The sequence below is a fragment of the Ambystoma mexicanum genome, chromosome 5q (assembly GCF_040938575.1).
Source record: "Ambystoma mexicanum isolate Mex_15411 chromosome 5q, UKY_AmexF1_1, whole genome shotgun sequence".
In the NCBI taxonomy this organism is placed as follows: domain Eukaryota; kingdom Metazoa; phylum Chordata; class Amphibia; order Caudata; family Ambystomatidae; genus Ambystoma; species Ambystoma mexicanum.
The window spans coordinates 864,954,317-864,967,220 of record NC_090933.1 but is presented as its reverse complement, the minus strand read 5'-3'; positions in this window follow the sequence as shown (position 1 = coordinate 864,967,220).

Below are 12,904 nucleotides of genomic sequence, written 5' to 3'. Positions count from 1 at the left end.
TAGACATGGTGTTGGTTTACGATAAAATAAGCTCTTCGGTCGCACTGATAATCGCATGGCTGTTCCAACAACGAGGCACTAGGCCACCACAACGGTCTGTATGTTGCATCTAGCCGTTAGTACCGCGTAAGGGCATACTTGTACTTGGCGATCGTCCCATAAAATGGTCAGGGTGGTAACGTTGTTCACGCGGAGAAGCAACTGGCGGTTAAAGAAGCCGTCCGCCGGTGTCTGGTACTCGTGACACATGCAGTAATGCATGATGTACCTGTTTGAAAAACATAAACAATGAAATTAGTCTCACCATCAGATCTTTATTAAAATTATTCATTTTATATATTCGGTCGGTAAATTATTTCATAGCTAGGACAGTGCAACTGGGTTTTAAACGTCAAGGGGGGGCTGTAGGATACTGAGACAGTCCCTCAGTGCAGGGGTTGACAGGGAGTGCAGGTGGAGAGTGGAAGGGCCCAGGACCGAGATCGCAGACAGTGGACCAGTTGTTGCAGGGGAGAGGGAGAGAGAAAGCAGAAGCAAAGGTTTTGAGGTGCTTCCGTAAAAGAAGCCGGTTCTCCCCAAGATAGTGTGCGGTACAAAACAACATGCCACATAGAACGAACAAGTACAACTTAACCCGTCTTTAAAGCAACTGTATAGTAATTAAATTGCGGTATAAACTCATCTAAAGAGTTACTTACATTATATTTGCATTTTCCATTGCGTCTGTGCGTAGGGCAGCCCCGAAATACCACTCCTTCTATGCCGACGTTATTTCTTCTAATGAACGAACATGAAATGGCTTTCGTTTCTGAAATTATATTCATTATCGTTTCTTACGTGGTCCAGGCCTGTCAAGGTCAAAATACAATAGAACCTTATTCTGAGTCGTGGGCCATTCTGGCACCCGAGAAAAAATCAAAGCAGCTGACCTTCACTTCGAACGAGCACACATTCCAAGTTAGCTACATTCAGTGTAAGGCATTCTCACAGGACTTGAAATTTACACTCCATCTTTGCATTTTGTCTGCGTGCTTTGCAGCCACACAGAACCATAAATACGGAGAGATTCTATATTTATTGAAAAATGATTTATATTACTGTTTGGTTTAATTTAATGCGCAAATGAACAAGGGTGGAGAGACACATTGCATGTACACTGAGCAATCACTTTTATTTACACAATACATAGATACACATATTCAATGGGCCTGCGACATGAGGAGACTTGAGAGAACAGACAATCAAATTACAATCATTTAAACCGTGATGTGTATTTCTCAATGAGTTCTTCTTTAGGTGGACATGGAACAGATGCAATGTTGGGTGGCAATGCAGTTGTCCCCTGCACAGGTTCGTTCACAACTCCATTTATGTGCCTATCTAGGACGTCAACAATAAGTTTCTCAATAAACTCATATTGCATATCCTCAAACACTGGTTTGATCACCCATTGTTTACTTCTTTTAGTGAAGGCCTTATTGTAGCGAAGCGTCCCTAAAGTTCCGGTCGTCCTACTTTGTTGACGGCCAACATTATGGTTATGTGCCAAGACCGCTAAAAGAGTCCGATTTATCATGCCCTCCATGCCAAAATGCAATCGTTTTGGCCTGTACTTTAGGCACATATTGTGGAACACCTCCAAATCTCCTGTGTGGCAGAATTCCGTGAGTCCCCTCAAAGCTTTTGTTATAGTTTTATCAAATACAATCTTTTCAATGGCTTTGTGAGTGGGTGATGAAGGAATCAACCACTTCTTCTTCCGTGCCTCCTCTGTGGACAAATGGCCATGTTCACAATTGTGGAAATGTTGGTTCGTGTTCCATCGGTGAACATTTGTACAGTGTGGCATTACTGACCGCCATTTTTCCAGTAGAATTTCCAACGACCCTCCACATGTTTTTGAGCTCCACCAAAGATGGTTGCTGATTGACTTGGACCACTGTGAAATACCTTGCAATTCTTTTTTTTTACCTGCAGCCGACAATTTTTTATTGATTGATTTTGCAAGATGCCAAACATCAAATTGGTGATTTATATTTTTGTACTGTTCTCTCATTGTCTTGGCAATTGAAACGTGTCTGTCCGTGGCTATCAGGTCGATCACCATTCCCCGCGATTGTAGTTCTTGCAATGATGCTACAAAGCCAACTTTCTCCATGGCCACTGAGGATGTACTTTGTGACACCTGCACGACCACCGAACTCACAATTTTCTTACTTTCCATGTCCTGAAAGTGGTAGGTGCAGTACTTGGCTGAAAATCCTGGGCTGTCGCACTGTCCATCACCGGCTAGCCTGAACCGTTTGCCCGCGAATGTACTATCAATAGACATTTTTTCCATTCTCCAAGCTTCGCTAATGGCTGGAAATAGATAATCGGTTTGGTATTTGTAGAACTGAGTTTTCGCAATGAAATGGATTCCCACAAACTGAAAGAAAGACTCTAATTTTTTAAAACTTGAACCACTAAAAAGTGCAGCCGCTGCACAAAGTAGATTGCCTGCTGGCAGTTGTCCCAGCATAGGTTGTGCAGACCATGTGAAAGGATGATATTTTGTACAGGTGGCATGTATTTTAAGGTTAGTGCCTCGAATTGCACGAGTCACATTAATCAATGGCTCCCCACATACTTCCCCACCTACCAAATGCCCACATTTAATCCGAATAATAATATCAATCAAACAACTATCGAATACAATGAATTTGGCCTCTTTCCTTATACTGTCACTCTGCATCCCAGCTGGTTCGGCCTGTAACGTTGAGGACATGTCACTCACATGAAAGGTAGAATCTCTGATATCGTCTTCCGCTATGTTCAGTGATATTGATGGTGTTTCATTGTGGTCTACTTCATTCTCTTCCATTGCAACATCTGTTCCTTCTCCGGCGATGGGTGAATAAAACAATTTCTTCAACTTTCTCGCCGTCTTAGTTTTTGCGGGTGTGGATTCTGTGAATTGATCTCCGACTGCATCCGAACTACCAGGAGGACATTCACTATCAATGGCTGGTGGTGGTATAGCTCCGTTGTCAATCACTTCATATTCTTCCCATTGGCACGATGCTTCTCCAGTCTCAAGTCCCTGACAAAAGGTTTGACAAGCAACATCTCTCGTTCGCTTCACTGTCTGTGTAGATCTAGTTCGTACACCCACTCGCAACTAGAGGACAGATTGGAAAAGGGGTGTTCAGTTTAAACACAACTTACAGTATTGAACTATTAACAGTGAAAAACAACATAATATAGTGACCAGGACACTAACCTTCTTTTGCTTTCTTTTCTTTGAAACTTTCTTGCCTCGAACTTCAACATCAGGACGCTGTTGCTCCGACTCGTGTGTGCATGTCTCCACTTCCTCTTGCGCTGCAACGACTATGTTTTCCTGATAAGCACATCCATCACGCACTGACGCTCCATGGACTCCCTGAAACATAGAACTTTCATTAGTATGTATAATAATATCGAAAACACAAAATGTACTTGGGGACCAATACCCACGTACATCTCAATAGCAAAACACGAATGAACGCTTTGTGTAGAACATTCAAACGACAATTATTCACGCATTGTTGATCTAGTTAGATGGAACTGTCAAGATCCATACCTCGGGCTCCTCATAGACTTCCATTGATGATATTATTGAAGATGATGCTTCAGTGACTCCCTGAAACACAGTAATTGCATTAGTATGGTTTTCTATTTTGATAAAAAGAACAGAAAGTTTGTGCAGGCGTGAACGGCTCATCTAAATAGACCTGCACAAATGATCAGTTGTCTAAAATAAATAATGGATATCTAAATATGATTCGATTTGCTCGATCGTTGGAAGTGTCACCACCCAGAAATCTGCATCAACTACTAGGGGTGATGTTCTTGTAGAAGAAGCTCCGTCATCTCCCTGAAACATAGTACTTGCGTTAATAAAGAAGGAAGTATAGCGGATGTAATCACGTCATATGATCTCGCTTGATCGAGCTGTCAGTATCCATACCTCGAAATGCATAAGAACATCAAGGGACGATGTAACTGCGGTGCACACTTCTGCAAGCTGTTGCGCCGACCCGTAACTGCACGCTCCCCCTTCTTCTTGGACTAATGCTCCATCGACTCCCTGAAACATAGGACTTTCATTAGTAATGAACACAATATTGAAAAAAGAAGACACATAGGAGGGCGACGACAGAAGGACAATCAATGGCTAAAAACGAAAGAAACATTGTGTGTAACAATCACGCTACAAGAATGCAAGATCTGATGATCTCCATCGATGGAACTGTCCTGAAACGTACCTCGAGCATCTGAGTGACATCAACGGTAGTCGTCAATACGTTGGACTCCTCAGCATCTCCCTGAAAGACAGTACTTGAATTATTTTGGATAACAATAATTATAACTGAAAACAAAGACTAGAGGACGAGTACAAGGGTGTACCATTAGGTAAAATAATTACACGATAAATTAAAACTATTGATTTACATGCCTAAAACAAGTCAGTGGCAGAATAGCCAAGTAATATTACCCGATAGGCGCTTGAAGTGGCTGATGACTGCAATAACGACACGGATGGAGAATCTTCCGCCTTCATATTGAGTGGATACATAAATGGGGAAATTATTGTTAGCTAATGCTACACACTACCGCAAGGCCGAGAGATAAATACGTAAACTTGACTCACCAGTGGAGGGATGTGGACGAATAGAGTGGGAATAGCGGTTGAGAGCAATTTTCGCCTCGCTCGCGGTGTGTTCTTCTTTATTAGCAATGATGTGGAGTACATGTCAGAGGTAAAGTGCCTGCTGCAGATGCGGTATCGATCACCCCTCTTGTCCGCAAAGACTTCTAGGACTCTACTTTCAAGCTCAGAGGGTGGATATCCGCAATATCGGACCCATTCTCTTATCTGATCTATTGTCTTAGGGAAAACATGCATTATAGTACCTTCAGATTTATTATGGGTCTTCGAAGGACAACCGCCAATGGAACAGGCAGGCATTGTGGAAAGTTCTGAAAAGTAAAGATCAACAATTCTCTATGAATACCAATGTGTTAAAAAATTAAATACATAAAAGGTTCAATGCAAGGTATGTTTTGGTTTTTGGAACTATACACGGTATTCACATGCGGATAAGTATTTGAATAACTTTAAAAAAATACAAAAATAATTTGACTAAACTCAGAACATGTGACTAGTTCCTTGCATGTACTGTCTTGAACGAAAAGAAATTGGACGCAAAATGAGTATGGTACATGGCCTTACCTTGACGAGCAAACAGTTAGATGCAGGGATCAGAGTAGTTTCTTGTCGTAGAACAGGAGATGAGTTTGCTCAAAGTGGTCACGGAAGTTCACAGAGACGAAGAGCAGACAACCAGCACCTTCACGGGTTGACTAGCAAAGCGCAAAGAAGTTCTCATTAGAAATATGAAGTGGGTTATAAAGAATTCGAAACAGGGGTGTGTTTGTGAATGAATGACGTGTGGGGAGATGCTTGGCAGGAGACACGGGGTCTGGCGGTAGACATGGGAACAACAACCCATGCTCTATAGACCACTTTGAAGTGTACATGGTCTTTGGCACCTCTTGGCCTTTATCGCTCCCTGACAGCTCCACTTGCCAGCGCAAGTACCCCGGTGCGAACTGCCTTTGATAGGGCGGGGGGTGGATTGGGGCGGTGGTCGTGCAGACAAGACACAGGAAGACTCGTGAATGGAGACACACTTATGTGGATTGCAGGGGGCCGTCCAGCGTGAGGGCAGATGCTTGGCAGGAGACACGGGGTCTGGCGGTAGACATGGGAACAACAACCCATGCTCTATAGACCACTTTGAAGTGTACATGGTCTTTGGCACCTCTTGGCCTTTATCGCTCCCTGACAGCTCCACTTGCCAGCGCAAGTACCCCGGTGCGAACTGCCTTTGATAGGGCAGGGGGTGGATTGGGGCGGTGGTCGTGCAGACAAGACACAGGAAGACTCGTGAATGGAGACACACTTATGTGGATTGCAGGGGGCCGTCCAGCGTGAGGGGAGATGCTTGGCAGGAGACACGGGGTCTGGCGGTAGACATGGGAACAACAACCCATGCTCTATAGACCACTTTGAAGTGTACATGGTCTTTGGCACCTCTTGGCCTTTATCGCTCCCTGACAGCTCCACTTGCCAGCGCAAGTACCCCGGTGCGGGCGGTGGTCGTGCAGACAAGACTCGTTTGCCGTAGGGCCTCACCAAGGAGAGGCCATCTAACTGCATGTAAGAGGCAGGCTGCAGGATCTAGTACATGGAAGGCAGGGGGGTGAGTTTATAAATACCTCAGCCTCCCAGGAGAATATATGGGTGAAGTTCACCCTGGAGACCCTGAACAAAGTGGTGTGGTAAGTATTTTTGGGGGAGGAGGCAAGGCCGGGAGGCTTGATGCCAACCCGCAAAATAACATATGTATGTCTGCTGCATATGGGTTCAACGGTTATGTGGATTGAAGGTGGGCGGCCAGCGTGAGGGAGGATGCTGGCCGGAGACATGTGGTGTGACAAGACAAGGCACAGGAAGACTATTCAATGGAGACACACTAGATTCATTTAAAAAATCAAAACAACCATTGTTAAAATATATGTTGGGTTTTATTTTAGATCTTAATTTCAATTGAACATAAATAATAAACATTACACATTGTAAAGTTGCGGTTGCAGCACATCCCGGGAAAAGCCGCGGTATTGTCCACTGTCGCTGGGGAAATGTTGTCTAATGGCAAGTACCGCACAGGCAGGTATTACTCTCCGAACGCGGTGTCCGAGCCTCCCGTGAAGCCACCAAGTGAAGCAACGATAGGCCATCAGCCTGTACCACCTGTGAAAATGAAAGATGCAAACTGTATTAAAATGACAACTTTCTTATCACTGTCGATTCAGGTACAAAAATGTCATTCTGCTTTGAAAAAAATTCTATCTAGAAAATGCACAACATGGAACCAATTTACATGCATTCGAATGATATGTAGATGTAGTTTTATATGTGGGAGACGACCATGAAATAGTAGTGGCATCACTGACATCACAACCAGAGTATACTTACTCGTTACTCGGATTACGCGGACGAACAGTGCCGCAAAGTTCGTGCATAAGCACCATCATCATCCTCAACACTGTCCGTGAGAGGCAGGCTTCCCTGAACTCTGGCAGCTCGGTGATGCATTGCGGACTTGGCTCGCCTTCCGAAATGTAGGCCAAGCACCCGGAATTTTCACGGCAGCAGCAGTTCTCCTCCTCAGTTGGCATTAGCTCGCACCGATTGCACGTGCACCAGGTGGAGATGCCGTCCATGCGACATGGTCCAGGCTCTTCATCCGTTGACTGGTCCTCCCAACTGCCGTCCGAATCCCCATCGTTTTCGCGTGCTTGCCTTTCCAGTAGTTCTTCCTCGGTGTACTCGGGCTCGTACATATACGGCATTATTGTAGCCATTGTGTGGTAAAGAAAGTAAAATAATTTATAGCGGTGGTACTGGTATCTGTTCACACGGGCTACAATCAACGAAGGTAGCTGACCAGAGCACAGAAACGAGTCACAGAATACTCAAAGTAACACAGCGAGAGTAATGGAATCGAAAATCTGCTGCTGTGTGTTGTGAAACGGTGTGTTTATACTTATTGAGGAAAGAGGCGTCCTGCCGTTTCCATGGCGACACTTCATTAGCTGAGGCGCAGCGATTGTTGACACGAAACGTGCTTTGGCGTTGGGAAATGGGCGGTACGCGTCTGCTGATGTCAGCCTCGGGGGCGGGGGATTTGATTTAGTGCCGCAAAAGCAGGTGAGCCAGGGCGATGCGGCAAGTGATAGGATTATCATAAAATGGCGGCTGATTTCGAGTGCGTTAATGGACGAAAAGTCGGGTAAGGTCCATAGTAAAGTTTTCCACGATCTACCGAGTTATGCTTAAAAACACATGGCCGAACCGTAGGGACAATAAAAAAAAAGTCCCGGAACTCTCCTTTAAGCTGAAATCCGTTCCACAGACTGTGAATTCGGGGTATCCTATTATTGTGAATATCAGGCTATTGCTTCACTCTTAAAATGCATGTGATGGCAAACATGGGGGGCAGTGACAGTGACTGACTTTTGAGCATTTTCATGACTACAGCTTACACAGCTCCCATTTGCCCCTGACCTGTCTTCACTTCATTCTGCAGCAGTCCGGAATGCATCCTATCACTTCAGTACAGGCCCTAGAGAGTGGACCAAGGTGATGAGCAGCATAGAACAAATGGGGATCAACCTGAGACTGGGACTCTAGAGAAAGGGGGTTCTGGGATCCTCCCTTTACATCCTCCAGGTAGCTCACAGCACAGGCCCGAGGGCTCTTGTAGGCTAGCTGGCCTGGTCTCAATCCCTGTGTACAAAGGGCCTTCTGGTTGCCTCCCTGATCACTAGAGTCCAAGTGAATATACACCAGGGGAGGGCAAATGTAATCCTGGTGGTTCCATTTTGGGTCAGAAGGTCTTAATTTCCAGTTGTGCAGGGTCTAAATGCAGGGCAAGGATTCATTCTCGATTTGATTTGTTCCCCTCCCAGGACCCCGTTGCTGTCAGCTCATAAATTATCTCAGCTCAGATTGTCGGTTTGGAGGTTGAGAGGCATGCCCATAATGATGGGAGCTTGGTAGATGCCGCCAGAAGAGTACAACACTCTAAAAGATGTGCAGAGTAAAAAGCTTGTGCATATCACTGGGCTTCTTCACAGCAATGAAATTTGATGAAGGCAATTCACCCCCTTCTGTCACGTTCTGTAGTCGTCTCCCTCGCTTCCTCCTCACCTGAGCTGTCAGTGGGACTGTCCAGAAGCTCTGTCTTCTTTCTTTGAAGTGATTGGAGTCTTTCTCTCGTCTTCTTCTTGGTCTTTTTATCGTGTAAGTAGGGATGAGCTCCATGGGATGCCACGCTGTCGGGAAGTTAGGGAACCGAACAGTGGGGATTCCCGGGAGCCGGTTCCTGGGCAGGGCAAAAGCCACACGGCAGAAAATACCCTGCAAGCTGGATCCATTTGAAGAATGGCAAGGCTGGTGTACTAGATGCCCATGGTCGAATATGTCCAGACAGCAGTCAGATGGCGGAAAATGAAGATGGAAAAGCTGTTCGAGAGGACGAGCACAATGTGGAGCAACAGGTAAGTCGGTACACTGGGTTCCAGCGAAGTATACAGGAAACCCAAGTAAAAGGACTAAGAGGACAGAAAATGCAGCAAGAGGAAGAGAAAGGAACAGGAATGAAAAAGACTGAGCAACAGAAGTAGTGTAAATGGAGGCAGAGACGGAGCAGAATAGGAGCAGAGAGATAGGAAGCTGGCAGCACGCAATACAAAGGAAGGCACAGAAATCAGAGTAACACAAGGAGGGTAAATGACACGGAACATTGGCAAAACAGAGTTACCTTTGGAGAGCAGTGAAGGTGCAATGCAGGGAACACTGCTCCGAACTGGCACTAGGAGATGCGGCGGCCATCTTAGGAAAAACAACTAGACCGATAATTCCAGACGGCCGCTGACGTGATGGAACACCTAATGGCGTCTCCAAGGGTCCCATAATCGTCGCCATGCAGAATGCATGACACCTTCATTTTGAATTCCTGTTCGAATATGGTAAGAAAGGTTTAGTGGTAGCAACACTGGAAATTCACTGGACATCTCACACAACCTTTCATCAGGCTTGTAAGAATCTGGGTGGCTTATACCTTGTGGGACTTATGCCTGTAAAGGTATTTACACTGTTGAATCATCTGTTGAGGTTTTATCGTCCTCCTTGTGATCTTCTGTTAGTTCAGAGATTTCTATATGGTCCTACTATTCATTACCTTCAGGGGCAGAATTGGAGTTGTTCTCTTAAAAGACCATTTCTGCCAACTGTCCAGAGAATCAGACATTCTCCGTCTTGGTTAGTAGACTGCTCAATTTCAAGAGGTTTTCATGAGTTATCTTCCAAATGTCTGTTCTTCCTTTGGTTTGGAGCAATCAGGATATCTCCCAGTCTTTTGCCCTTCACTAATCTTTAGATTAAATAGTAATTCACTCCTTCAATGTAAGAAGAGGAGTTTTATTATATTTGACTAGATGTGAGGAGTTCAGAAAATATGTTCTACTTTTGTAAAGGAAGGGGAGAATGATGGCCTTCCCTCTGACTGTTTGCTATTTAACTCTAAAAGTGAGTACGAAAGGATATGAGTAATCAGGTGTTTCTCCTATGAGTAAACGGGACTGTCAGCCTTGTGGTAGAGGCACTGGAGTTTCTACAAACTACGTTTGTGGGGTGACAAAATGGGCTGTAACATTCTCCATCAACATGTATGTCTTATTGACAGTTTTCATTGTCCAGAGTGTCTCTACTAATCTCTTCATACCTGCAATATGTTATGTCTGATGCCAGATCACTGGACCAAAATGATATACATATATATAAGCACAAGCAATAGTGTGTGATGTTTTGGTTCAGATTTGTGGGTAGTCAGTTGTGACAAATATAAGATTACGTGTAGCCTCGTATTGGGGGATGGGACAAGGGAGGTCATAGAGCAGTCACATTTCAATTACATAAGTGAATACTTATAACTCAAGGTGTCCTCCCTCATCACAGCACTCACATCAGCCGCCTCTCCCAAGTATGCATTGGAATCCTTGGAATGTCGGGTATTAACAATTGGTAACAACAGACACTACTCCTTAGTACTCCTGACACCCCTAATAGGCCCTTATGATGTGTGAAGGAGGGAGACCGGAGGTACAAGGTTAATTTCTTTGGGAGGTTTATATCACAAGGCCTACCTTTTGGAGTGTTGTGATACTTCGGGAAATGGAGATGACCATACATAATGAAACATTCACACTTGTTGCCAATATGCAGGAATCCAACCGTACATTGCCATTCAATGTTTCAATGGGTTTCATCTCTTTCCATATTAGATTGTATTCTTCCCCTTTGATGTCAAGCAGCCAGGCCTTCTCCTGTCATGAGGTTGAGAGGAGCATGAGCCTCTGGACCTCTGGAATACCAAGTAACTGTTGCACTGCACTGTGAGTGAGGATGCAGATCATCTGTGTATCGAAGTGGAGACCACTACAGTAGAAAATCCTCCATGAGCAGCTGCGAGTAGGAAGCAATGCTAACCTCTTCAAAGTAAGATTGTGTTTTTGTGAGTGGTGCTTCTTTTATCGAGCATAATGTCAAGATCAATTAAACTGTAATCATGCTCCTCCATTCAATTGATCTTATGGAAGCCCCAGAGCCAGGAGCATACCATTGTTTTAAGTTCTATTACACCTGGTTATTTCAGCCACCAACAGGATGTTTTATATAGTACTATTTACCTGGCACCCAGGGGAACAGATGCAATCAAATAATATTTATATTGAGCAATCAATACCTTTTTCATTGCATATGCTGCCAACATTTTCTTTGAGGACTTCTAGAATTAACAGGAGGTGTTACACATACCCTTCATTAAATGTTTTTATTTGGCTGCCTTTATTTTTAGCTTAATTTACCCTGTATGGCTAATTCAGTTTCCTATTCATACATGTCATCATTTTATACCATATTAGTTTTCATTTGGCGCTAATAAACAATTGGATCTAGTCCCTAACTTTACAGATGGGTTCATTGATTCATGATTTTATGGTGTTTCCTTAGTTGTGTCACAATACGTTATGGCTTATATGTACACTCTTCCTATCAAATGGCTTTCCAGTTATTTTTTAGGAAATTGTTCCCTTGCCCCCTTGATAACTCTACCACCCACATTTAGACTACGGTAGAGGACCTAATGACACCATACTCACTAAGATGTAGTTGTTCCCATAGTTGCATCTCTAGCATTGTGTGTTGGTTTTACCAGACTTGAAGACAGGTAGCAGTACTCTGCAGAGATAAATCATCTTTTGGACAGAGTTGGGACACATGTTTGCCTTGGACATACTTGGCAGTATAGAAATGGTTCAGGACTGTGATGCCATACACATTCATCTTCTGTTGCATGATGGCCCCCTGAGTTGAGTTCTTGTTCTTGACATCTGGCAGGGCTATCTTAATGAAGTTCATGTAGTCACCTATATCCCTTGTTGAAGTGAGTCAGATTTCCTACAGATAATAATTTTAAAAAGTAAAAAGAAGATAAGATATGGGTGCCACATCTTAAGATAAATGCCGGACATGTTCCAGGATACAATGCCAGTCTTTCTCCGCCGGGAGCACGTTACTGCATTCACTCAGGTGGAACATTGCTTCTCTATGTAAGTGGCAATTCCCTCTGGACTAGGCATGGATGGCCCTCAGTTTGTTTTGTATTCTCAAATTATCCCAATCTATGGACTGCCGTTTGTCTCATTTTGTAGATGTATATATATTACTATTATATTGACTCTCACTAAAGTGTCACCTACAGGACCTGAAAGCGACTCTTGTATGTATAAAATTTTTATCAGATGAAATTACCACATCAGCGCAGTCTCATCACTGTTTTGGCCCAAATCTATCGCTGATACCGGTTGGATATAGCCTTTTGAGATACTGTTTATCTGTGAGATACTGTGAGATACTGTGTGCTTTTTGTGAAGCGCTGTTTGGCAAGGGCTGTCTACGGCTGGACTTGCTGCTCTCTCAAGGATTGCTGACAGCTGTGCCTTTCTGCTGCCTCCTTTCCATGACTTCAAAGGAAAAGAGAACGAAAACAAAGAAGGGACTGTCTTTTTTCCTCGAGCCCCTTGGCCCCGCCCTCCTATCCCATAATCCATTTAATCTTGCACACCCACGCTTTATGCGCGCGCGCTTTTTGTGAAGCGCTGTTTGGCAAGGGCTGTCTACGGCTGTCCACGGGTGTTGAGGGCGTTGAGGGCGCACTGCCCTGTCTGTTTTTTATTTTTATTTTTATTT